This window comes from Loxodonta africana, chromosome 11 (assembly GCF_030014295.1).
Source record: "Loxodonta africana isolate mLoxAfr1 chromosome 11, mLoxAfr1.hap2, whole genome shotgun sequence".
Lineage (NCBI taxonomy): Eukaryota > Metazoa > Chordata > Mammalia > Proboscidea > Elephantidae > Loxodonta > Loxodonta africana.
Window position 1 is genome coordinate 61051889 of NC_087352.1, and position 27586 is coordinate 61079474.

At 42.7% G+C, this 27586-nt stretch overlaps 1 protein-coding gene across 6 annotated transcripts in view; it reads right to left on the reverse strand.

The window, feature by feature from the left end:
* Window positions 1–17234, reverse strand: part of ARK2N (arkadia (RNF111) N-terminal like PKA signaling regulator 2N) — a 124710-nt gene extending 107476 nt beyond the window's left edge. The window contains exon 1 of one of the 6 annotated variants that reach the window (XM_023543829.2): window positions 17045–17234. The gene's annotated coding sequence lies outside the window, so the exon portion shown is untranslated. Of the gene's footprint in view, window positions 1–16434; window positions 16715–17044 lie in introns of those variants that run through there. The other 5 variants (XM_064294571.1, XM_064294574.1, XM_064294573.1 and 2 more) reach the window with 5 other exon arrangements.
* Window positions 17235–27586: the final 10352 nt, after the last annotated feature.

Genomic DNA, 27586 nt, shown 5'->3' on the forward strand with positions numbered 1-27586 from the left:
ATAAAAAAAACTTTGTTCATCCAAAGAATTTACCAAAAAAGTGAAAAGACAAGTTACCGACTAGGAGACTATCTTCAGAAACCATACATCCAATAAGAATCTAATAACCAAAATATATATAAAACTTTGACAACTTAACAGAAAGACAAATAAACCCAATCATAAAATGGGCAAAGGACTTGAATAGACATCTCACCAAAGAAGACATCTAAATGGCCACAAAACATGAAAAGGTGGTCAACATCTTTAGCCTTCAGAGAGATGAAACTACAAAAAGGTATCATTTCACTCCCACTAAGATGGTCACTATGAGTCAGAATTGACTCGACGGCACTGGGTCTGGGTAAGATGGTTAAGATTTTAAAAAAAACAGAAAATAACAAATGTTGGCGAGGATGTGGGGAAATTGGAACCCTTATCCATTGCTGGTATGAACGCAAAGTGTTACTGCCATTGTGGAAAACAGTGTGACAGTCCCTAAAAAATCTAAAATTAGAACTACCATAACCAAACCAAACCCAGTGCCGCTGAGTCGATTCCGACTCATACCGACCCTGTGGGACAAAGTAGAACTGCCTGATAGAGTTTCCAAGGAGCGCCTGGAGGATCTGAACTGCCGACCCTTTGGTTAGCAGCTGTAGCACTTAACCACTACGCCACCAGGGTTTCCAGAACTACCATATGACCCAGCAATTCTACTCCTAGGTTTATACCCAAAAGACTAGAAAGCAGAGACTCAACACATACTTGTATACCAAAGTTCACTGCAACAATAGCCAAAAGTTGGAAACACCCTAAACACCCATCAATGGATGAACAGATAAATAAAATGTGGAATACAATGGAATACTACTTATCCAGTAGGCAAAATGAAGTCTTGATACATGCCACAATACAGGCAGAGCTTGAAGACATGCTAAGTGAAGTAAGTCAATCACAAAAGGACAAATACTGTGTGACCTCATTTATATAAAAAGACAAAAACAGGCAAATACATAGAGACCAAGGTTTCTTAGTGGTCACCAGGGGCCAGACGGAGGGGGTAACCGGGGGAGGGGTGTTATTGTTTATGGAGTACTAATTTTTGGTTTATAGCAATGGAAAAATCGCATTAAGGGTAGGTTTGTACAGCAATTAATGTAATTGCTGTTAATAAGTTGTTCACCTGTAAAAAGTTTAATTGGCAGAAGTCGTGTGACAGATTTATAACAACAACAACAAAAAGAGTAGCTGCTAAGGCTCCTTATATACAACCAAACACTTTATGAGATTTGCTTCCTTGGTTTGGAGGTTTAGGATCATGGTTTCATGAAACATCCCAGTTAACTGGCCTAATAACATGTTTACTGCTTCTATTAAAATCAAGATCTTCTCTGGTAGCCAATATATTTCTTAATCAAAAAATCAGTGCCACAGCCAAGTTCACTGCAACACTATTTACAGTAGCAAAAAGACGGAAGCAACCAAGGTGCCCATCAACGGATGAATGGATAAATAAATTATGGTATAGTCACACAATGGAATACTACGCATTGATAAAGAACAGTGAGGAATCTGTGAAACATTTCATAACTTGGAGGAATCTGGAAGGCATTATGCTGAGTGAAATTAGTCAGTTGCAAAAGGACAAATATCATGTAAGACCACTATTATAAGAACTCGAGAAATAGTTTAAACAGAGAAGAAAATATTGTTTGATTGTTACAGAGGGCAGGTGGAGGGAGAGAGAGAGAGAACTATCCACTAATTAGATAGTAGATAAGAACTACTTTAGGTGAAGGGAAAGACAACACACAATACAGGCGAGGTCAGCACAACTGGACTAAACCAAAAGCAAAGCAGTTTCCTGAATAAACTGAATGCTTCAAGGGCCAGCATAGCAGGAGTGGGGGTTTGGAGGCCATGGTTTCCGGGAACATCTAAATCAATTGGCATAATAAAATCTATTAAGAGAACATTCTGCATCCCACTTTGGAGGGTGGCTTCTGGGGTCTTAAACGCTAGCAAGCAGCCATCTAAGATGCATCAATTGGTCTCAACCCACCTGGATCAAAGGAGAATGAAGAACACCAAGGACACAAGGTAATTATGAGCCCAAGTGACAGAAAGGGCCACATAAATCAGAGACTACATCAGCCTGAGACCAGAAGAACTAGACGGTGCCCGGCTACAACCGATGACTGCCCTGACGGAATACGAAAGAGAACCCCTGAGGGAGCAGAACAATGGGATGCAGACCCCAAATTCTCGTAAAAAGACCAGACTTAATGGTCATGGCCCCCAGACCTTCTGTTAGCCCAGGACAGGAACCATTCCCAAATCCAACTCTTCAGACAGGGATTGGACTGGACAATCGGACAGAAAAAGATGCTGGTGAAGAATGAGCTTCTAGGATTAAGTAGACGCTTGAGACTAGGTTGGCATCTCCTATCTGGAGGGGAGATGAGAGGGCAGAGGGGGTTAGAAGCTGGCAGAATGGACACGAAAAGATAGAGTAGAGGGAAGGAGCAGGCTGTCTCATTAGGGGGAGAGCAATTAGGAGTATATAGCAAGCTGTACATAAATTTTTGTATGAGAGGCTGACTTGATTTGTAAACTTTCACTTAAAGCACAATAAAAATTCAAAAAAAAAAAAATCACTGCCAGATGATGGTTTCACAGGACATTGTAGTTAACTGTCCTAATAATGTGTTTAGTGCTTCTGTTCTACCTCCTAGTTCCTTGTGTAGTGCCTGGGGTCTTAAAAGCTTGTAAGCAGCCATCCAAAGCACAATAACTGGTCTCTATTCACCTGGAGCAACAGAGGAAGGAAAGTCAGGAATAGCAGAAAGAAATGGAATGTGTGGCTAATTGCCTCCATGAACAACTGCCTCCTTGTCATGAGACTAGAAGAACTGGATGGTGCCTGGCTACCATTACTGAACATTTTGATCAAAGAGTCCATTGAAGAATCCTGGTCAAAAGGGGGGAAATGCAGAATAGAATTTCAAATTCTTAAAGATTCCAGACTTTGAGGAAACATGGAGAATATGCAAACCCCTGAAAACTATTACCCTGAGATAATCTTTAAACCTTAAACCAAAAATATCCCCTGAAGTCTCCTTAAAACCAAACAATAGTTTAAATTAACTTGTAAAGAACATCTGCCTTGAGCATTGCACTCTTTCAAGATCTACCTACCGTATTTTTACACAAATAACACGTGTCTTCTACGTTTGCTTGCCAACTGCACCCTCCCCCTGCAAGGTATTTTTTGTATGCATGCTAAAAGTTAGCATAGCAGGCTTAGGAACATACCTCGCAGTGGGAAGGCGCTGTTGGTAAACAAATGTAGAAGGTGCACATTATCTGCATAAATTATGGTTTATGGCATCAAAACTGACAACAGCAACTCAAAAGGTTACATAGGAAACTCTGGGGGCAGTGAGTTTATTTTAATGGAAGAGGAATAATTCAGAAAAGGAGAGTGTGAATGGTCATATAGCTCAAAGGATATTATCTATGTAACTGAATTGTACATGTAGAAATTGATGAATTGGTGCATGTTCTGCTGTGTATAACTCAACAACAGCAAAAATATAGTATAAAAAACAAAAATGAAAAAAATGGCAAATTCAAATGAGGAGAGTGTGTAACAGTAATCTTCTGCATAAACATCTTCATGGGGTTCGAGTCACAGCATACACAAAACCACTTCGGTTAATGGCTCCACTTGTAGATGTCATGGATAAAGCAACAAGGCAGTGGTCTGCATTGCCCTGGGCTATGCATCTCAGCATCCAAAAACCAGTGCCTCCAACCTGCATTAGAGGGTATCACTGGTATCGCTAGCAAATTTCAGACATAGTATAAATCCTCAAACATGAATTAGCCAAGACCTCAAAGTTTTCTAAGTGTTTCAAAGAATATTCAAAAAGCAAAAGAGGCCTGATCTCTAAAATCTACATAATACTGCAAAAACTCAACTGCAAAAAGACAAATAACCCAATTAAAAAATGGGCAAAAGATATGAATAGACACTTCACTAAAGAAGACATTCAGGTAGTTAACAGATATATGAGGAAACATTTACGATCATTAGCCATTAGAGAAATGCAGATCAAAACTACAATGAGATTTCATCTCACTCCGAGGCTGGCATTAATCCAAAAAACACAAAATAATAAATGTTGGAGAGGCTGAGGAGAGACTGGAACACTTCTACACTGCTGGTGGGAATGTCAAATGGTACAACCACTTTGGAAATCGATTTGGCGCTTCCTTAAAAAGCTAGAAATAGAACTACCATACGATCCAGCAATCCCACTCCTTGGAATATATCCTAGAGAAAAAGCAAAAGAGTTGTAGGCGATTTCATTTGAAAAATTCACCAGAAAAAAAAAAAAAAGCTTCAGTCACTAATAGGGCAAAAAAAAAAAAAAAAAAACCTAAATTTTTTTATTGTATATTTGTAGGCTTTTTAGAAAGCTGCAATTTAAAAACACTATGTAGCCTACCCACAATACAAACTATATCTAAACAATTCTATTCAGGTTTTCAGAACATTTTAATTATTTTTATTAATTATTGCTCATAGCTAACCTGTAATGTATAATCCTCATGTCTAAGAAAAGAATATGTAGGTCAATGGCTAATGTATATTTAGAACACTTTCTGATTTCCAACCTGCTTCTTAGCCTAAGACTACATCATGCTACACAAGTAGCCAGCTTCCTTTAGCCAAACATGAAAGCTCAGAACATCTGATTCTTTACAAAAATTAGGTTATACACTTAAAACATGAAGTTTTAACACAGACTTCTTTAAAATAAGTTTTTCCAAATGTATTTGAAACTTAGTACTTAGAATTTGGTTTTGCCCACAAATATACAAAAACCAAACCAGTTGCCGCTGAGTTGATTCTGACTCATAGTGACCTGGTAGGACTGAGCAGAACTGGCCCACTGAGTTTCCAAGAAATGGGTGGTAGATTCGAACTGCCAACCTTTTGGTTAGCAGCCGAGCTCTTAACTACCGCAACACCAGGGCTCCAGAAATACACAAGGATATAGTTTTTGTGAAAACAAGGCACATCTATATTTTACACTTAAGAAGGTAAAAAAGGCTGTTACTTGTCTAGATTTACAGTTTCTCTATATGTTTCCCTCCCCTTAGAATAAAACTTCTTTTTTAAGGGTTTTGGTATTGATTAAATCTCACTTTCAGCATCATTTTCCTTCTCTGGGCTCCAAATCCTTCAACACACCAACATCCTTTGTTACTCAAAGGGCTGCACTTGCTGTTCCCGCTGCCAGGAAAGTCTTCATGAGGCAGGCTCCTTCTTATTCTTCAGGTCTCAACTCAAACTCACCTTAAAAAACCTTCCCTAAACGCCTCCTCTTACCCACACCCCATTACCACTTAAAAACCATGTCTAAAATTACCTTATTTATGCCTTTAGTTCACTGTCTGCCTCACAAGGATATAAGATACAAGAGGGCAGGGGCTTTGTTGCATTGATTACTGTAGTCCCAGCATACCACCCCCCCCCCAAAAACAAACTCGTTTACCAAAAAAAAACCCAAACCCGTTTACAAAAAAAAAAAAAAAAACCCGTTGCTGTCTAGTCGACGCAGGCTCGTAGCAACCCTAGAGGACAGAGTAGAACTGCCCCACAGAGTATCCAAGGAGCACCTGGTGGATTCGAACTGCCAAACTTTTGGTTAGCGGCCACTTAACCACTACGCCACCAGGGCTTCCCCCCAGCATACAGTAGACACTTAATATTTATTGAACATACATCTTAAATTCTGTGTTATTAAGCAAAAGACACTTAGTAAAGGCCCTGCGGATATAAAGTCCCATAACTTAGGTGTTTAAAAAGCATTTTATTAAAGTAGAATATTAAGGGCATTCTGATTTTTTAAAAAGATGACATTTTAAAAATCCTATTACTTACATTAATAATTTCTAAACCATTTAAAAATTTTAAAGACAAGCTCTTCTACAAGTGGAGAGTTACCCTTTACCTCAGCACTGACTTTATTCACAAATATACCATTAGCATCACATCAGCCCTTTGGATATGCATAACCATGAGATAAAGCTTTAGAAAGGAGTTGTACAAAACAGTCACAGGATATGCAGATAAAACGCCATATCCTTGGTCAGATCTGTGGTTCAACTACTACAAGCTGTTCCAGTGCTTAAATAGCCAATTCTAAGCCATTTCAGGAATTTACATGCTGCCGATTTGATCGTTTCTCCTAAAAACAAAATATCCATTGTTTTGATTCATTTTATATAAACCACAACCATTACCCCTTTGGTATCTTTGTTATATTTGAAGAAAAGTGGCTAATTTTCCACACTGCACCCACTTAAAACTGTGCCTAAGGCATAACAAATGATCAATCAATAAAAGGAAAAACTATGCCATCTTTCACAACAAAAAAGAGTGCAGAGGGAGTTATGAGCAAGGGAGTTACAGTTTAAAAACCTTTGCAGTAGTCTAGTCTAAGCAAAATTTTTAACTTTTTTTTTTTAATAGGCTTAGCTTCAATATTCAACAATTGTTAGCTAGCCATACAACTTATATATTCAACCAGGTATGTTTATTACTGAACCCATGATTCAAAAATAGTGCACTACCTTAGCACCAAAAGTCAAGGCAACTGGACTGCTTCTATACGGTTGTAAAGACACTTATTTCTTATATGTATGAGACTTAAAAAAAAAAGTGAAACCACCAACAAGAATGTAGTTAACTCTAAGATAACACAAGTTTCTGCCTCCAAGACAGTTATAAAACAGATTATAACCTGCATCTACTGTTAGATCATTTTTTAAGTAGTATTGACTTCTTTAATGGTTGGAGCCAAGGTTAAAAAAAAAAAGAAAAAAGCCATGACAATCGATTTTGAGTCCTTAATATCACTCTCCCAGCTCTTTGTCAAACTTGGCTTAACTATAGAAGCTGAAATATATACATGTATATATACAAGTTAAGATGTTTTGACACTGCTTGTTTTGTTTTTTTAAATATAAACAAAAAGGAATAGTGGACAGAGAACATGCAGACTGGAGACCAAGAGACAAACTGTAACCCATGAAGATAAAACTGGAACTAGAATGTAACAAGGCTTTCAAAACAGCATTGTGTGCCTACTTCCTGCTGATTAGGGCAATTGTCACAGAAAGATTTTAAAGTTATTCTAGTGTGTTAGACAAGATGGCTATCTGCATGGAGTATTGTGGCAATCTAATGGTGGGGGAGAATTACTATACTAGTTATCACCCAAGAAAATTAGCACCTAAAAATTATCACCTGATTTTTCTGACTGTGGCACACAAACACACTGCTGTAAGAGGATGATTTTTAAACACACACACACACACACACACACACAGAGTAATGGTCAGGAAAATTTAAGCCCATGAAATTAAAAGTTAACCTGATACATGGGGGAGGGAGGGAATAGCACATTATGAGAAAAGAAACAAGTTATCTGTGCAAATAACAGCCCCATTAACGTCCTCTGAAAACAGACGTCATATTAATTATCCTCAGATCACTCACAGTTTCTAGTCTATAATATTTAATAAATACTTGTTGAATCGATGGACTGAATCTTTTTTAAAAAATCACCAAGACCACTAGTGAAATAACTTATTCACTTAACATTACATTGACTTATACATAAGAATATATTCCATTACATGAAATTAATTACATAATTCTGATAAAAGTAACTTCCCTTTTATTTTACCTTTCCACATAAACCATGGGACAACTGCTAATAGCCTAGTAAAGCTGTTTTCTTGCATTGAGAATACCATATACAAAGTGACTGTGCATCTATGCATAAAAATGCAAAAATGAGATACTATGAAACTAATTTTCTTAAGCCGTTAACAAATTAAGGTAAAATGCAGTATCTTGCTAAAAATAAAAGCAGAGTTCCCCCCAACCAGATGTTCAGTTCTAGGAAAAGATTCTATGACTTATTCCATCACAGTGATGTTCTCAAATCTGAAAGAGGAAAATAATTAACTCTTTTCTAATTTCCACATATAAACATTAACTTAAATGACAAAAGGATTTCTTTCAATAACTTGTCAGATTTTTGGGTTAGTTTTTTCACTGAGAAGCTGCTGCGGCGTGGATAATGTGGACAGTGCAGGAACCAAAAAGGTTAGGAATGAAATGAAAACATCTACAAAAGCAGAATATGATAAGAACAGCCTTTTTTCTACAGCAATGCATCCCTTCCCTTTGCTATCTCCAAAGGATGTGGGTGTAGAGATTGTAAACAATATACATGAAAAAGACCCAACACCGGGACTGAAGAAAGGCATTCAGAGTGAGGAATCATGAGTAATTAATTAATGGCACTGGGCAAGGAACATCAACAGCTGCTAACATCACAGAGCGAGCCAGATGTTACATGCCTCCTGACGAAGTACTCGGCATCATCTGTAAAGTATTTTTGCCCCCCCACCAAAAAAAAGTGAGTATATACATTATAGAAACTGAATCCAATCAAGCCACTAAATCTAAATACCAATTAACAAGAAACCCATGGCACAGAGGAACATGTTTAAAACCACCACAGGGATGAGATCTGCAAATTCAGACTATGGGAAACCCAGGGCTTGTGACGTTGGTTCGAACCCCTGCTGAGAATTTGCATTCCCGCCCCCGGATGTACTGATTCAGTATCTATATTTTAACAAGATCCCCGGGGTAATTTTTAAGGATAACTTCCTGGGAACTTGTTAGAAATGTAAATCTGAATGACTATAAAAATACATTTATGAGATAACTGGAGAAATCTGAATGCTGACAGAATATCGTACGTTATTTGGGAATCACTGCTGATTAATTATAGTTCACTTAACATTACTACTGACTGGTATATAAAAACAGAGCCCTGGTGGCACAGTGGTTAAGAGCTACGGCGGCAAATCAAAAGGTCAGCAGTTCAAATTCACCAGCTGGTTCCTTGGAAACCCTATGGGACAGTTCTACTCTACCCTATAGGGTTGCTATGAGTAGGAATCAACTTGAAGGCAACGCATTTTTTGGTATATAAAAATATAAATCAACACGATTTCAATAGAGTAACTGTCCTTTTATTTTACCTTTCCACATAAACTGTAAGACAAAAACTGAGACACCTGCTGATAGCCTAGTAAAGCTGTTTCCTTACATACAGGGATTTACAGACATGAATTGACACAATGACATCTCAATGAGATGTACTGACATTAATTGGTTGTCTTATTCAGAATTTCTGCCTTTAATTTACAGTGTTTAAGTTTTGCTTCTATTCTCTTTCATGTCTTTATTCAATATAAAAACAAAAAAACAAACCCACTGCCCTCAAGTCAATTCTGACTCATAAAGACCCTACAGGTCAGAGCAGAACTGCCGGATAGAGTTTCCAAAGAGCGCCTGGCGGATTCAAAATGCCCACCTCTTTCTTAGCAGACGTAGCACTTTTACACCACCAGGGTTTCCTATTCAATATAAGGAAACTTATATTGCATTAATTAATGTTAATTAATGGCTGCAACCACGGGCTCAAGCAACGATTGTAAGGATGTTGCAGGACCAGGCAACGTTTCATTCTGTTATACACAGAATCACTATGAGTCAGAACAGACTTGATGGTACCTAACGATGACAACTGTTTTTCAGTGTGATAATAGTTACTGTGGTTTTTTTCTTCTTTAAGAGTGAAGTTGACTAAGAAAGTAGAGTGCTAATGGGCTGGGGTACAGAATAGGAGGGAACACTAAAATCAACGTAGCTGGGTGAATTCGGCCATAATATGCAGGGTTTGGCCTATCCTGAACCAAAATATAAATTGTAAGCCTGCAACCACGGGAAGAGAGCAGCTTTGCCTGCTTGCCAGCCAACCTTTTCTCCACTGATATAAGCTCTATAAATAGGCCAAGAGTGATAATGGCTGCCCAACTCACTTCATATTGCAGATACTACCTACCACTGCTGGTATGTACCTACCCCAGCACTAGAGCTGTGAATAAACTATCATCGAACAGGAAGCCAAGGAAGCTACCAAATGCAAAAAATGCACTGTGGCTAAAGGAAGATCCTCTAAGGTACCGAGGAACCATCACTTTAAATCAAGAATAATTTAAAACACAGGTTCTAGATTTCCTGCAAGATTTCTGCTCTGTCCATTTTCCACCTCCTGCAGAAGACAGCTGACATAAAGATGGGTCGCCACATGCTGGGACCTGAGGTCCCCAAGATACATATTGCCAAAAATCTATCCATTATACTCTTAGGCTCACAGCAAATTGTTTAGTGAACTGCAGCTGAGGAAAAAAAAAAGAAGGAAACCCTTGATGATAAAATGTTGATTTAAGAACTAGGCTTCTATGCTAGGTTAAGACTAAGGCAGACAGGATACTGCTTAAAATCTTAACCACATGAGGTTTTTGTTCTTTAATACAGAAAGGAAAATAGCCCTGTTTTCCTAGCATTTTCATCCACACCCAACTTCCCTATCCCCAACAATACCTTTCTCTAATTATTAGGCACCTAACAAAATCCTGATTCTGGACATCCTAAAAGTCATTTCCTTTAAACCAAACAAATCAGTATGAAATAACTTCTACTGGTCCCTTTGGTCAGTATCTTGTTTCTCTAATATTAACCATGCTAATGAAAACTTAATTTCAAGACTCCCTAAGCACAACCTAAGTTTATAAACATTCTTAATGATGACTGCAATAAGTAAGCTCTAACAGAATTAATTTTGTTCTGTGAAATCAAAACTAATTTACTAATCTATGGACTTAAATTCCAGGCAGAGGAAAAAAGTATTTTGCAAATGACTGGCAGTATAAAAAAGGGCACTCCAGTCTCCAATCACTTTCTTTTAAGCTTAGAGACCCATTTAAGAAAAACGCTATTTTCCAATACCTTACTTAAAATGATTTTATAAAGGAAAAGACTAGTTCCATACCATGGTTGTTTTGCTATGCAGTACTTTTTTCCCCCATAGCCAACTTTCTTTTCTCCACATTTTAAAACAGGAAGGAAACTTAGAAATCATCTAGTTCACCAAACTGGACTCCTCTTTTATTTTTATCCAGCCCCATCTGGCACATAAGTGGTCACTAATAAATGGGTTTTTAATTTAATGAAATATAAATACCTCTCAACATACACACACACACAAAGTAACGTCTGCTGATAGATTTCCACTTTTGATTAATCTTCACTTAATGAAAAAATACTCATCCAGGTAGGCTTTAAAACAAAGCCAAGTTAATAACTTGGATTTACATCATCTACCTATTGTTCTACCCTGTTCTATAGGGTCGCTAGGAGTCGGACTCGACTCGACGGCAACCGGTTTTTTCTTTTGGGGGGTTCACCTATTGATTATTATTGATTATTGATTAAGTGACAGAGTCTGAGGAAAGAGCAATGAGGCTCCTTATACTGAATAAAGACACAAAGAGAACAAGAAAAACTTAAACACTGTAAATTAAAGGCAGAAATTCTGAATAAGACAACCAATCAAATCTGAGTCACAGTGGCTATTTTAAAGTATTTTTAAGTCACATTTACTGCTATTATCAGCTGCTACTAATACTTTGATACATAAACACACACACACACACCCATTGCTGTTGCCATTAAGCTGATTCCAACTCATAGTGACCCTATATGACAGAGTAGAGCTGCCCCACAGGGTTTCCAAGGAGTGGCTGGTAGATTCGAACTACCACCCTTTGGCTTAGCAGCCAAGCTCTTAACCACTGTACCACCAGGACTACATACACACACACACACACACACACACACACACACACACACAGAGTCATGCGTCACTTAACGTCCAGGATATGGTCTGTGAAATGGGATGTTATGCAGACATGCCTAAATCACGAGCAATAGTAACATTTTCGAAAGAAAATTAAACAGAGATAATGCTACAACACTCAAGAGACACACAGTACAGGAGATTGGAAGCTGCTGCCTATGAGTCGAAGTATACATTGTCATACGGTAAATTTTTTATTTGTAAACACAGAAAGTTTACATTAAAATAACTACAGAAAGTACAGTACATACATAAGCCAGTAACACGGGCCTTTATTATGACTATCAAGACATATGTTATAGGTTATATTTGTACTGTACCATTACACGCCCGGCAGCGCAATCACTTTGTATACAAGAGACACGAGATACATGTGTTGCGTGTGTGAAGATGTTGCATTTGCTACGTTACATCAGCTATGGTCCATTCTCCCATGGGGATTTCTGCACTATATTACAACTTTTTCTTTTTTATTACAACCTTATGGGATCAAGGACGCATATGAAGTCGGACATTGCAGAAATGGACATTATGCAGCGCATGACAGTATACCTACACACACAAATACACCATACATACATATATGTACATGTGAACAAATCTGTCTTGGAAGAAGTATAGCCAGAATGCTCATTAGAGGCATGGATGCTGAGACTACACCTCACACACTTTGGATATGTTATCAGGCAGAATCAGTCTCTAGAGAAGGACATCACCCTTGGTAAAGTAGAGGGTCAGCAAAAAAGAGGAAGAACCTCAATGAGATAAACTGACACAGTGGCTCCAACAACAGGCCCAAGCATAATGATTGTGAGGATGGTGCAGGACCGGGCAGTGCTTCGTTCTATTGCCCATAGGGTCGCTATGAGTTTAAACCAACTCGACGCACTTAACAACAACTATATGTATATGTATACACACACAGAGACATGCATACAGTTCTGTATTGTTTTTACCAGTTGGTGTTAAATCGATCCGATCCACGGCACCCTATGTGTGTCAGAGTACAACTGTGTTCCACAGGGTTTTCAAAGGCTGATTTTTCAGAAGTAGATTGCCAGGCCTTCCTTATATACAACACATTTCTTCTTCTAGCTGTTCAGACGTACAGAAGAGAATAAAAACAAGCAAGATGCTCTTTAGTTTTACCTCATTCCTGCCTTTTACCACATGGCCTCATGAATTGAGGGTGAAAACTGACTAAAGGACCAATTCCACTGCTGCTGAGATAAGCTTCCCACACAGAAGTAGAAAACACTGTTGATTTCCCTTAAATTCAATCACAAGAGTTCTGAAAGACTAAGAAAGTAGGTACAACAGAAGTCCTTTTAAAAGGACTTATAAAAATTTGGTGACAATAGGCAAATTTAAATTTAAGACTGGAGTTTGACAACTAAAGAAAAAAACTATCGAATTATTTTAGTCTGATGCTATAAAGAATCAAGCCCATAAACAAGAAAATCTAAATACATAAGAACTAAAAAAATTTCTACTCATTCAACTTAAGGAGAAATGAAGAAAAATCCTCAAAAAGGAATGACTATCTCACTCTCCATAATCCATATGAGTTTCTTCCCCTAAAAGAAGAAAATTCATAATTCATTATAATTTAAGTTACCTTCACAATCTGGCCCTACCTCCATCTACCCTACTCATCCCTCCAGACACTGAAAACTCTGGCCACGCTTAACCAATCCCCAGCACTGATACTCATGACTTTGCTCAAGCTGTTCCCTACCCTGGAGTGTTCACCTGGAAATCCATCTCAAACCTCAGGTTTAAATACATAATTTCTTGAGCACCAGGATCTTGTCTGTCTTATTCACCACTATAGCTCTAGCAACTAAAATGCTACTGACTGGTACACAGTAGCAATCAATAAAGCTGTGCTGTGAGAAGGAAGCGTTCGACCCAAATATCTTGTCAGTGTTTCCTCAATGGCTCTTCACTGCTTCTATACTCTCACAGCTTTCTACAGTCATTATACGTCTGTTTCATTTTGCCTATGTTACTACGGCTACCTGAGAAACTTTATTTGGCCCCAAATTGTTTCCAAAAAACCCAGAAAATACCGAAATCAGTGTAGTTCAAAATAGAACATGTTAAGTTCAAAATAGAACATGTTAAGAATACAGCCTTTATCCTCTTTTACGGGTTTTCCCAAGTGTTGTCAATTCAGCAGACATTGATGAATGTCTTCATTTCCCTAGTTACTACATGCAGGAAAATGAAAAGGTCTAAGATGATTTACCAAAATTACAATGTAGCATTTGCATCTGGAGTATACACCAGTTCCAAACTTCAAAAAGAAGTCCAAAAAAAACCTTTCATTGCGCATGTATCTCAGACTTAGTTAAGTCTATTCGTGCAAATATCAGAACAAAATCGTGAGGTTGGGATCTCAGCAAAAGTAACAAACCCTTGAATAATTAAAACAGAAGTTACTTGTCAGGTAGTAAGGAGATGTAAGGCACCAATGTCACTATAAAATATTAAAAATAAGAAATCTTTGAAGGACATACTAGTTATGCACCAGTTAACATCCAGTTCTAATAAAACTGCATTAAGTTAGAACCTAGAGCTGAACTTATATTTAATACACAGGTCTTGGATTAATCATAGAGACTGTGTAAAACAGAGTAATACGACAATTATGCTTACATAAACGCGTGTAAAAGTAACATGAAGTAAATCAATGAGTTATATAACAACGACATTGTGACCATAATAGGAAGCTAACAAGGGGATAAAGTCTCCAGCTCCAAAATCCAGTGCACCCCATTTTCCACAAAAAAGTGTCAGAAAAAATTTTTTTCCATTAAGAAACCTGATTCAGTTGGCCCTTTAAATATAATTACGTTCAAGTTTCTGACTGGTCTTTTAAGAAATCACACTTTCATATTATATGCACCTATTTTGAAGTTTCCAGTTATAGTATGTTCCAGCTATAGTATAGTACAGTGGTACTGAAAAGCACTCTAGAGGAGCCTGATTTAGAAATGTCTAAAAAATATTTCATTTCTCATCTGATGGAACCATATACAATTTCAGTAAGATTCTTTTAGTCACATACAGGTCACATGACAGTCAATTCCAACTCAATTTCCTGAATGCAAATTTAATCCATAATTTTATATTTACTGAGCACCTGTGTGCACAAAGCACTCAACAAGGCATGGTAAGGGGCATATTAATTGGCTAAAATACTACACTCTGCACTAAAAAAAAAGGCTAAAGTTGTGACTCTCAGGCCATCAGGTAGTGACTCCCAATTGCAGGGCTTTAAAAATGCTTGTTAAACCAAAAGGCAACGCTCTGATTACCGGAGGAATCCAGACTGCCAGAATCAGCAGAACTACATTAGAAAGTTAATAGCCTCCATCCTTAAAATATCCCAGGAGAAGAAAGGGAGTGATTCAAACTGTTAGCATGTGCCCAACCACACTACACAATAATAGCCTAAGCGAAACTGCCAGATGTATTTGTAATTAAGAGGTCCAACCTCGACAAAGCATCATCAGTGGGATTTTCCTCCTACTGGGTGGAAGGATTCAGGAAGGAAAAGCTCAGGGAATAAGTAATAAGCACATCCAAGCATAAACTGCTCAAGCGGCGAATGAGCTGGGTGAACAAGAACAGACGTTCATTCCTTCAACTTGTGGGCATCTATTTTATGGCCGAAAGAGGACGATGCAAAAGAGAGAATGAATGAGATGCCGGTCCGATGGGGGCAGCTGCATAAACAGCACAAGAACACTGCGGTAGGTGCTATAAGAAATAAAGTATGAAGTGTTACTGGGGGAAAAAAAGCGAGCTCTCCCTGGGAAGCTCAGGGAAGGCGATGATCTTAACTTGGGGCTCGCCCGTTTACAACCTTGCGGGTTTTTTAATAAAGTTGACAGACTCGCCAAAAGAGGTCAATTTTGGAGACTGACACAACCCTCCTTTTAACCAGAGGCGTCTGCAGACCGAAGGCAGTGGAAGCGCCGAGAAGCAGGCGGCGCCAAGTCGGAGGAGAAGCCTCTTCTCCCTCCCCCAAGGCCACAGCAGCCGCGGCGCTGGGGCAGCCGCCTGGGCTCTCGCGGTAGGGGCAGGTGTCGGCGCCAGACACGGTAGCTAAATTGGCAGAGCTGCGGCCACCGCGGAAAGTTGCGCAAAGAGAACTCGAGGCCACGAAGCCGCTCCCCCACGCGGCCCCAGGGCTGCGACACCTCCAACCTCCCTGTATCCCCCGCCGAAAGGGACCCGACTCGACTCGCCTAGCCCGGGCCCCGGCGGGAGGGCGGCCGGGGAGAAGGACGGCGCTCCGCCCGCCACCTCGGCCGGCCCGGGAGGACGCGAGGGTCAACAGCCGGCAGGCGAGCAAGGGGTCGTGGCTGCTCGGCCCCACCTCGTCGGCCCCGCCCGGACCGCGCTCCTGCCAAGTCCACTCGCGAACACCCCACAGCCGCCAACCTGGCCAGTCACGACCCGGGCGCCCAGACGCCGCCGAGCACTCGCGCGCGGCCCGCGCCGCCCGGACTCGTCCCGACCCCTCCCCAGGACGCAGCCCGGGTCAAGGCTCCATCCCGCGCCCATCCCACCTCACCTGCGCTCCGCTGCGGCTCCGCACCTCCTCGCCCGCTCTGCGCGCCCCGTCGGGGCACGCACCGACCCCCGGTCGGGACTCCCCCGGCCGCAGTGACCTGGGACGCGGCGGCCACTGCCGCCCTCTTCCCTCTGCAGAAGCCCCGGCGGCAAGCGGAGGGACGGGGTCGGAGCCCTGCCGGGGCTAAAGCGAACCTCGCCGCCTCCGCAGCCTCCACCACCACCAAGTCCCTTGACTCGTCCGCGCCGCCCGGAGAAAATGTCACCAGAGGCCGTTCCGCTCGGCTCCTAACTTCCGCCCGGAACCACTGAGCCCGCAACGGCCGGCTAGAGCGGCCACTGCGGCGGAGGCCCCTGGGGATCGGCGCGGGAGGCCCGGGGAAAGCCAGACAGCGCCATCTGGCGGGACGGAGCGGCGCTCCTCCCGATGCGGAGAGCCGGGAGCACGGCGTGGGCATGCAGGCTTCTTCCCCTGCTCCTTCCTCCTATTCCTACGCAGCTCCTTTACAGAGGCTTCTTTCTCGGGAATCAGAAAGCCAGTCAATGCATACCAGGACAATATTCTAAGAAAAGGATGGAGCTCCCATTACCATGCGCTGCTTAGTACTCACCCACTCCCTGAAGTCTTCCCGGATAAGCTCGTGGTGTCTGAATCCTTGAGTCACCGGAAGGGAAACCCGCTCCCTTCTCTCCTCACTTTTTTGAAGATGCCAACAGAGCTGCTCCAGGCAACTGCGACGTGTTCTCTTACGGAAGCATCAACATCCCGTTCAAGTTTCTGGACGGGAACCTTCCAGGCCTTGCAAATAGACCGCCACCTGCTGGTGAGACCGGTTCCGCAAGGGACACCCCGCTCCGCCCCCCACGCGCGTTTCAGACGCCCCAAATTCCACCTCTGCAGAGTCACTCTTGTGATTTGCAATTCACCCGGGGAAGGATGACGCACCGGCACACTGTGAGTTTTGAGGCCCTTCTTTGAGGGCTAGGACTGGGAAAACCGTGCTAGACGCGTGGCCCAGAAGAAAGGTGAGGTGGGCGCAGGGCACCTGGCTGGTCTTATGAAAGAGAAAGAGAAGGTGCTGAAGATCTGACCGAGGGCCCGCCCTTCCTAAAAGCAGTACAAGGTATTTGAGGAAAATGCAAAAGGCCTTTACCTTTTAAGGAGCTGTGCTGGGACCCGGAGTGAAACTCCCCAGGAGGAGATTCTAAAACTCCTTTAGCATTGGGTTCACACTCCCCCCCCACCTTAAATCAGTCTCCCCTTTAGACTAGTCCTTTCAATTCCCTCAGTTCTCATTTATGCTAACTGCCTACAGGCACGGAAGTTTTCCATCCTTGGCTAAATGAATAAATTGAGAAAATAGTAATAACAACCATGGTAGCTTTTATTGACTGTGGCAGCCACTCGGGGCTGGATTAAGGCATATGAGGGCTCTAAACACTGATAATCTGCACTGCCCTCTCCTCTGCTTACTCACGAAATCCAGCAGGATATATACATTAGGTATATACATCTGTGTTTATGTGTCTTAGCTGTCCATCATTTAACTTCTTGTTAAATGCGACCATGATATTAACAATTGAATGCAAAAGTGGTATAAGCCATTTTAGTGGAATTAGATGAACTGGATTATTAAAATTTAGGGGATGTGGGGTACTAAGATTTTTACTATATTCCACATTTTCTACAACAAAGAAAATGAGTCAGTGGATTTAGTTCAACAAGTAAAATTCTGTTGATCTCCCACCATGAAAGATTGTAGCAAGAGTAGACTGAACAGCCCACCCCACCTCTTGCTTATTAGAAAGAAATAGTGTACTCCCAAGAGACCTGCCAAGATAAGGAGTTCCAGTTGCACAGGAGGAGACCATAGGAGACAGATGTCAACGAAGGTGTTGAAATTGTAGGGGTCTCGTAGCTTAAACAACTTGCAGGTGCACACCCTGGTGAGTCTGTGTGAACTTTACTTCCGGCCGGCACATTGTCACGCACTGGAGCCGGTATCAGTTTCATTTACTGCCACTTCTCTTCCACTGTGTCCTGTCTGCTTGGCATCTGTACGTCTTTGCTTTGCACAACTGGTGCCTCTGTTTTGTTGATGCCCTAAGCATGTGTTTGCCTTGCTTATTGGGTAATCCATCCCTGTGCCACTGTTCAATGCATTCAGATGGATTCATTCACTTAATCTGCACAACAAACCCAGTGAGGTTGGTAGTATTAAACCAAAACCAAACCAAACCTGTTGCCGTCGAGTTGATTCCTACTCATAGCAACCCTATAGGACAGAGTTTCCAAGGAGCGCCTGGTGGATTTGAACTGCCGACCTTTAGGTTACCAGCCAAAGCACTTAACCACTACACTACCAGGGTTTCCTTGGAAGTGTTACCGGCCCCTATTTACAAAGGAGGAAGCTGAGGTACAGAGTGGTAAGGTAACCTACCCAAGGTCAAATGTCAATAAGTGGCAGGACAGGATGGCAACCCAGACAGTCCAACTCCAGAGCTGGCATTCTTAGCACTACCGCCAGCTGCCTCCTTGAGACTGACTAAGAACATACTGTGTGCCAGATAAATGTTTTATGGGCTATTATGTTATTTTACTCATTCATTCATTAATTCATTTCCCTGCAACCTTAGTCCTCAAGGAATTTTGAGAGAAATTTTTGTTCTTTCCTGGCTGGGCAGGTTACTTCAGCAATTTGCCGCTGTGTGGTAGTGACAAGAGTCAGGCTCTTTCCAGAGAAAAAGAGAAAAGAAAACTAACTGCTAAGATCACAGCTGTCTTTTTTTTTTTTTTAAATGTACTTTAAATGAAGGTTACAGCTGTCTGTCTTGAAATGAGTGAATGAATGTGGACTAATATATTCAATTTTAAAAGGATTCTTTGACAGGCCCATGTCTTCATTGATGCAGAGACACTGAAGTAGGACCCTCAAGGTGTCCTCCCAGCACACTGCCTGCCTTCTCAGTTTGTTCTCTGCTCTGAGGTACTATCTTGGCACCTTCTCCTATTTGATACCAACAAGTCAATTCCCTACAGTGAATGAACTGTGCATATTTTTGGAGGCTGATGCATTTGACATCCTAATTACTAATATCTCTATTGCTACCATATTTAGATTGTTAAATGGGACAATTGCTTTCTCCTTCCCCTTGTAGGAGTCCCTGGGTGACTCATATTATGGTTAAGCACAGAGTTGCTAACCGAAAGGTTGGTGGTTCAAATCCACCCAGAGGCAACTTGGAAGAAAGGTCTGGCAATCTACTTCCCAAAAATCAGCCATTGAAATCCCTATGGAGCACAGTTCTACTCTGAAACACATGAGGTCACCATGAGTTGGAATCGACTTGACAGCAACTGGTTTTCCCATCTTTAGGAGCAGGGACGTTTGGACAGTTGATCTTACTTCAGGCTTGGAATTGTCTCCTAGAGTCTTCTGTGCGTCAAATACTTGACTTTCCAATTTCTTGAAATCCTATCCCCTGCATAATACCTGCCCAGCCCAGGTACCACCCCCATCACCACTTATTGCACCCCCTCCATCCTGGCCTCCTGGTGCTTCTATAGAAATTTCAGTCAAGATGCCCCTGCTCACAGACACTCTCCTACAAACATGTCTGCCCTTTGGGCTGTATCGGTAGTGTTACTATTAAATCATATCAGTGGTTCTCCTCTCGACTTCTATCATAGCCAGAGAGGCCAGGGCCAAACCTGTTGTATGTATCCTCTTCAGCATCATTTCTTGTGCCTGACACACCACCTGGAATGGGGCTGGACCTGCTGGTTGGACATGATGACCTGAGCAGTCGCATCAGAGTTGACTGGCCTGTCTTTGGACTGTCTGTTCTCTCCTGGCCAGGCAGGTTACTTCGGCCATTTGCCCCTGGGTGGTGGTGGTGGCTCTTAGTTCCTGTTGAGTTGGCTCTGACTCGTGGCAACCTTATGTATAACAAAGTGAAATGTTGCCCGGTCTTGTGCCATGTTCATGATCATTAGTATATTTGAATCAATTCTTACGGCTATTGCGTCCATCGCTGTCATTGAGAGTTTTCCTTATTTTTTGCTGACCGTCTACTTTACCAGTCATGATGTCCTTTTCTAGCTATTGGTCTTTCCTAATGATGTGTCCAAAGTGAGCTAGCCAAAGTCTGTCCATCCTGGCTTATAAGGAGATGGACACTATGATTAGAACCACTTTTGAGATTGGGAAAATGGGGAGATGTGAAAGAGAGAACCCTCATCTCTGGGCTCTGGGCCACCCCTTCCCTACCTTCTCAGGCTGCTAAGAACTAGACTACCCTCCCCCAGCATGACCACCGACCCCCCAGCATAACCAGCATCCACTTCGATCACCCAGCACCTACTATAAGCAAGGCCTTGGAATCTAGAAAACGCTGAGCCCCTGCGCTGTGGTAGCCGCGGAACCTCAGGCAGCATCTCTTCTGGAGTCAGCATTACCTGCTCTGCCTCACAGCCCTATCCTGCACAATGAAACCACATCCTCCATGTGGAAGCCCTTCTTGAAGCATTCTAAAGATTCTAAGTAGTGGAAGGTCAGGTGGTCATCAGGAACAGAGGCTCTGGAGCCTGACAGGACTGAATTGGAACTGGGTTCTGCCTCATTCTAGCAAGGTGACCTCCAGGTAGTAACATAACCTCATTAAGCCTCAGTGTCCTTGCCTGTCAAACATAGATTTCCCCCTGACAGGCTTGTTGTGAGGGTGAAATGAACTATGGGTGTAAAGCCCTCAGCACACCCTGAGGCTCAGAGAGAACACCCTGGTAAGACACTCCAGGCCAGCACCTCCTGCAGGCACACAGACTCACACTGGCCAGACACAGTGACATTTCCATCTCAATGGACTCATTTTTCCAGAGCAACAAGTTCACATAGAACCAGAATGGAACAGTGTGGAAGGATGTCAAGGAAGTAGAGCCTAGAGGTTGCCACGGGGTTGCTAGTTACCATGTCACTGTCAGCTCTTCCCATTCTCTCAAATGGATGATTGAGGCTCCACTGGCTTGAGTAAAGTGTCATACGACCCAGCTCCAAGTCCCTCCTTAAATCAAGTTATTGCCTTAAGCCCCTTCTATATAGAAAGTCCTTAACTTCTAAAATAGTACAAGTAAATACAAAGAACAGTTTAAATTGTATCAACAAATATGTATTGATGTCTAGTTTTCTAATGAAAGGAGTCCTTGGGTGGCACACACAGTTAAGCACTCGACTACTAACCAAAAGGTTGGCGATTTGAACCCACCCTGGAGTGCCTTGGAAGAAAGGCCTGGCAATCTGCTCCCAAAAGATAACAGCTTGAAAACCCTATGGAGCAGTTCTACTCTGCCACACGCAGGCTCCCCATAATTTGGAATCAACTTGATGGCAACTGGTTTTGTTTTGTTTTAATAAAAAAAAAAAGTTGTTCTGTAGGACTCAGTGCCTGACCCTGTGGGACCTTCTGGGTGGGAGGTACTCCTCTGATGACCTGTCTAAACTAACGCCTCCCACTCCCCTTCACAGCACCTGTTTTGTTTCCTACATAACATCTGCCATCCTTTCTACCTGCTGTGTGTATACTTCTTTCTTATCTGTCTGAGAGTAGAGCATGTGGGGACTGTGTGGTCCTGCTCAGTGCCTCACCACCATGGCCCCCACACCTGTCCCTCCAGACGCACTCAGTCCACTTGTGTTGAATGGAGGAAGGAGATTGAAGCATCTTGCTGGGAAGTCACAGAAGCCTGACAGGATGTCAAGACAAGGAAGTGGTGCCAGGTGCCAAGTGGGTGAGAGACTGGGAGGCAGGCAAGCCTAGTAGAGGAAGGCAATGGGAGAATGCCTCGGGGAGGATCTGGAACCTGCCTGAAGGTTGTCAGAAAGGAGGAAGACAGTCAATGCCTTGGGGGCAGAGCTCATGTCAGCCTCCTTGTAGCTCCTTGGTGTCCAGCCTGGAGATAGGACACATTCCATCAGTGTTTGTGACTGAATGAGCAAGTGTCGAGAAGCTGATCGTAGAAGGAAAGAGCCTTGAGGAGGAAAAGCCCTGAGACACTGAAGGAAGCAAGGTGTGCTCGGCATCTTCTAGGCATTATGGTCAGGACCAGCAGAAAACCAAATCCTTCCCCATCGTGCTGACACCTTGGAGAGGAAAGAGTGATTGGCTCCATGCTGACCAGAATACGCGGCAAATGGTGTTCTAGGAAGGGAAAAGACTACAGTTGAGGACTATGGAAAGAAGAAGGAGAAGGGGCAGCATTAGGAAAGGAGGGAAGGGCCTCCAGCCCTAGGGACCTTTGCAGGGACACACTATGTTTTGGAAGAAAGAGCTCACTCAGTAAGGGCTCATAGTGACTCTATAGGACAGAGTAGAACTGTCCCATAGAGCTTCCAAGGAGCTGCTGGTAGATTCGAACTGCCCACCTTTGGGTTAGTAGCCAAGCTCCTAACCACTACACTACCAGGGCTCCGAAACATCAGCTTTATGGAGAATGTCTCCACTTTCCCATCTCCAGCTATGAGAACTATGGTATTCAACTAAGAACAACATCCAACCAAAAAAAAAACAAACCCGTTGCCATTGAATTGATCCTGACTCATGACCCATGTGTTACAGAGTAGAACTGAACTCCAAAGGGTTTTCTTGGCTGTAATTTTTACTGAAGCAGATCACCAGGCCTTTCTTGTTTAGTGCCACTGAGTGGATTAAAACTGCCAACCTTTAGGTTAGTAGTCAGGTGCAAGCTATACCTTCCAGGGACCTTAAGAACAACATCAGGGGATCCTAAGATTTTGTTTTTAAATACATTAGTTATATTTAGTTTTAAATAAATAAGTTACATTAAGCATCAGCCCTAGACCAGATCTCTCTGCAGGACTCATCACGTCCCTTCCCTGTGACATTCTCCACCTCTTACCTGGCAGTCAGTGCTGCTATTACCCCAGACTCCGGAAGGTGAGCTGGTTTAATGCTTTGCCTCTCCCAGTGGCATTGAAACATAAAGGGGTGCCTCTGAAGAGGAATTCACAGGAATTAATTTTTTCTGGTGACATTTCAGGTACCAAATCCTGGGTGGGGAAAATAGGACAGGGTGGAGATTGTCCCAACATTCCTCAATTGCACATATTAGGCACCCACCTTTTCTGGTATGTATTCGGAGAGCCCAACACATTATACATACTACACTTCTATGTTGTTCAAAAGGCATTTGCTGGAAGTCTGCTCACTAAACACAGGGCACTCTGGGTTTAGCCCTTGGCATGTGGTGTTTCAGTTAGTCCTCAAAATAACCCGTGACAGTAGGAGGTTTTACAGAGGAGGAAACTGAGGCTTACAGAAGACACTTCACCTGACCAAAGTCCACATGGCTAATGGGGACAGAGCCAGGATTCCTGGCATAGAACATGGTCACCTCCCTCAAGACTAGCTCCAGATTAAGGGGTGGGCTGTGCAGGCAGGCTCCAGGGGTGCTAAGCTTAATGGGGCACCAAATTCGATATGTGTGAAATTAATTTGCCTAAATATTAACAAAACAAACTAAATATCAAGTAGTTAACATAAGTTGGTATAAGCCAAAAACCTGTTGCCGATTCCAACTGATAGCGACCCTGTAGGACAGAGTAGAACTGCCCTATGGGGTTTCCAGGGAGTGGCTGGTGGATTCGAACTGCCAGTCTTTTTGGTTAGCAGCTTTAACCTGCCATAGTTCTTAATCACTGGGTGTGAAACCAGCTGTAGAAAATACTCTTGTATTTAAGAAATGAATTACTGTTGTAATTGTGCAAGAGAAGTTCACCACAATGCCAGCAAGACTCCAGACAAATCAGGAGGCTGCCCACAAGTGGGAGCCCTCCCCCGAGCACCCTTTTAACTCAGTACTGAAGTCACTCCCGAGGTTCACCCTTCAGCCAAAGATTAGACAGGTCTATAGGGCCAATAATAACACACCTGAGCGCCATACTTCATAGTCCAATCAATCACGTATACAAGACTAATGGGCACACCAGCCCAAAGGCAAAGACGACAGGGCAGGGAGGAACAGAAAAATTGGACAAATGGAAACGGAAGCTGGGATGGAGAAGGGGAGAGTGCTTGACACAGTACAGGGTCGGCAACCAATGTCACAAAACAATTTGTGCTGACTGTTTAACGAGAAACTAATTTGCTCTGTAAACTTTCACCTAAATCGCAGTTAAAAAATAAAACAAGTGGGAGCCCTGTGAGCACCCTGGAAAGCAACTTGGGCAGAAGGGGGTGGTCACCAGATTGCTATGCCAGTTAGGCGGCAGAAGCTTCCAGGAAACGTTCATTGGCAAGGGTTCGCGTATATTTTTATTACATTGTTTTCCTCAAAAAGCGAGAAGGACTTCAGTAAGAGGGAGCTTTTGACTAGGACCTTGGAGAAAGAACAGGACCTCCCAGGGCAGAGGTGAAGACAAAGGCTGGAACCGGGCAAAGTCTAGCTTGAGGAAAGGCTGGAGCGAGGAAAATGGCAGGGCGCATCCAGAGAGTCAGAATAGGTGTATTTATCCTACAAACCAGGCGTATCCACCCTTAGGGTTTGAGCCCTTACCCCCAACCCTCCATTTTTGTTTCCACCATTTTGCTTATTAAAACCAACAACATATATTTGCATGGATCTTAACTTGAACACTTGGAGCCTTGGTGGCGCAGTAGTTTGGTTGCTAACCAAAAGCTTAACAGTTCAAATCTACCAGCCACTCCTTGGAAACCCTATGGAGCAGTTCTGCTCTGTCCTACAGGGTCGCTACAAGTTGGCATCGACTCAACAGCAATGGGTTTGAATTTTTGATTTATCTCGAACGCTTTCATAAGTATGATTTCATTAGCGCCTTTAAACAGTCTTGAAAGTAGTTAGGGTGTGTATTGTTACAATCTTGCACAGGTTATGTGGCTGACACATGGAGATTCCAAATTAATGCTCAATGAATGAATGAGTGAAAGACTTGCCCAAGGTCACTAGCACTAAATGGGAGAGTCAAGACCAAACTTTGGCCTGCTGCCTCCAAAACCCAGGCTTTTTCACCACCCATAAAAGTCTCTGGGACTCAGCATTGCTATTGTTTGTGTGTATGTATTGGGGGTGGGGAATTAGAGTCATTATTTTGTTTTCTACTGTTCTGATCATTTGAAAAAGGCTCTGGGCATGAGAACAATACAAGCATTCATTAAAGTACTTCTAGACTGACAGCAGCAACAATAACCTAAAATTAAATGAAACAGAGTATCTTGTGTGACTCTTCCCTTGAGAAGTCAGTTCAAAGGCACCAGGCCTTGGGGGAACATGAGGGGACTCCATAGGAGAATGACAAAGCAGAGATTCACAGAACCTCTGTGGGGGGCAGCAGGCTGGGAAGCCCTCACCAGCCAGGCGGGTAAGCCCCCAGGACCCCAGGACTGCAGAACATCAGGCAGCTTCCAAAGGCCTCTCTTGGTGAGTAACTCTGGTTTACTGGTAACTATGGAGCCCTGGTTTTTTTTATGGAGCCCTGGTAGCACAGTGGCTAAGAGCTTGGCTGCTAACCAAAAGGTCAGCAGTGTGAATCCACCAGCTGCTTCCTGGAAACCTTATGGGACAACTCTACTCTGCCCTATAGGGTCGTTATGAACTGGAATCAACTTGATGCCAAGAGGTATGAGTAATCACCAGGCCTAGAAAGGGACCTTAGAAATCAGCCTCTTATTTTGCAGAAGAAGGCACCAAGGCCCAGAGTCCAAGCCAGTCAGTCACAGCTAAGTCATTTCTGACTCATGATGAATCCATGTGTTATGGAGTAGAACTGCGCTGCATAGGGTTCCAAGGTTTTCAAGGCAGATTGCCAGGCCTTTTTTCTGAGGATCCTCTGGGTGTGTCAAGACCACCAACTTTTCAGTAGTCCAGCGCTTAACTGTTTGTGCCACCCGGGGACTCCCAGGCCTAGAGTATTGGTACCTTTTTACTGATTCCATTTTTTTGGAGAAGCGTGTCCCTGCAGTGTTTTGTAGAGCTTCTCTGGCCCTTCGATTCTGCTTGTTGTTCCTGTCATTAGTCCGTTAAGTCCCCAGAAGGGCAAAAGGCAAGCTCTTCCCAGAGGCATCTGGAAATCCTTCCCTAGTGTGACAGAGAGGGCTTGCTGAGTGAAGCGGGGAAGCCTGCAAAGCTAGAGGGTGAGCTGCAAAGCTGGGCCCATATCCATGCACTATGGATCAGACCGAGGGGTGGTTAAGGTGTGTAAGAATCAGTCCCTGCCTTCAGGACTAAGACCTTGTTAATGAAAAATACATAACACTGTCTCCTAAATGAGCTGCCTCCACTACAGGTGACCTTACCTAAGGTGCTTTTCCTACTATGCTCAGGACCCTCCTTGGCCCAGTCAGTGCCTTCACCTCTCACCACCTGAGGTCCCAGGACTTTGGCCCTTCTTGCCTCTCCCCCTTCCAATAACCAAACCACCATGGCCTAGGACTCAATTTCTAAGGCTCCCAGTCTCCAAGTCTTAACGAAAGTTAATTAAGGAAGTGAATTCTTACTAGAGTGACAGCTGACTAATATATTACCCCTCCCAAGTGATAGAGTACTTTTGTCTAACTATAATAAACATTTCTCAAGAAGCTGTCGAGGAATGACAATCAAAGTAGAAATTTTAGACAGCAAGACAGGTCAGCTGGGGAGAGGGAGGTATTTTTGGTCAGCCAGATTTTTCAAAATCCTTAAGTCACAACATCCTGGTGACCTGGGAGGGCCAGTCTAACACATTCTTCTGTGATTTCCTACTGAGCCGGAACTGCTTTGCAGTCTGATGTACCAGGAACCCAGGAAACGTCAAGCAGCTCTAAAATTTACAATCCAAAAAGACAATAATAACTCAAAAGGAAAGAACAATAAGAGGACAACTGAGAGCTAAATCTGTGCTGTGATTATTAGTGTGTCAAAGAGGAAAATTAATAACAGATATCTTACTTAGATTTTAAGGTTTTTTTTCTTACCTATGAAACCAAATATTAACTGAAAATTCCTGATCAGCCTAGCAGGGTTTTTTTTTTTTTTTCCACCCAAAGTTGCTAATCTTTTCTTTCCTGTTGGACAAAAAAAGCCAGGCTTAATTTAAACGTCAAACGGTATAATGGCTGCAGGTGGGTGAAGGGCTAGGGACCAC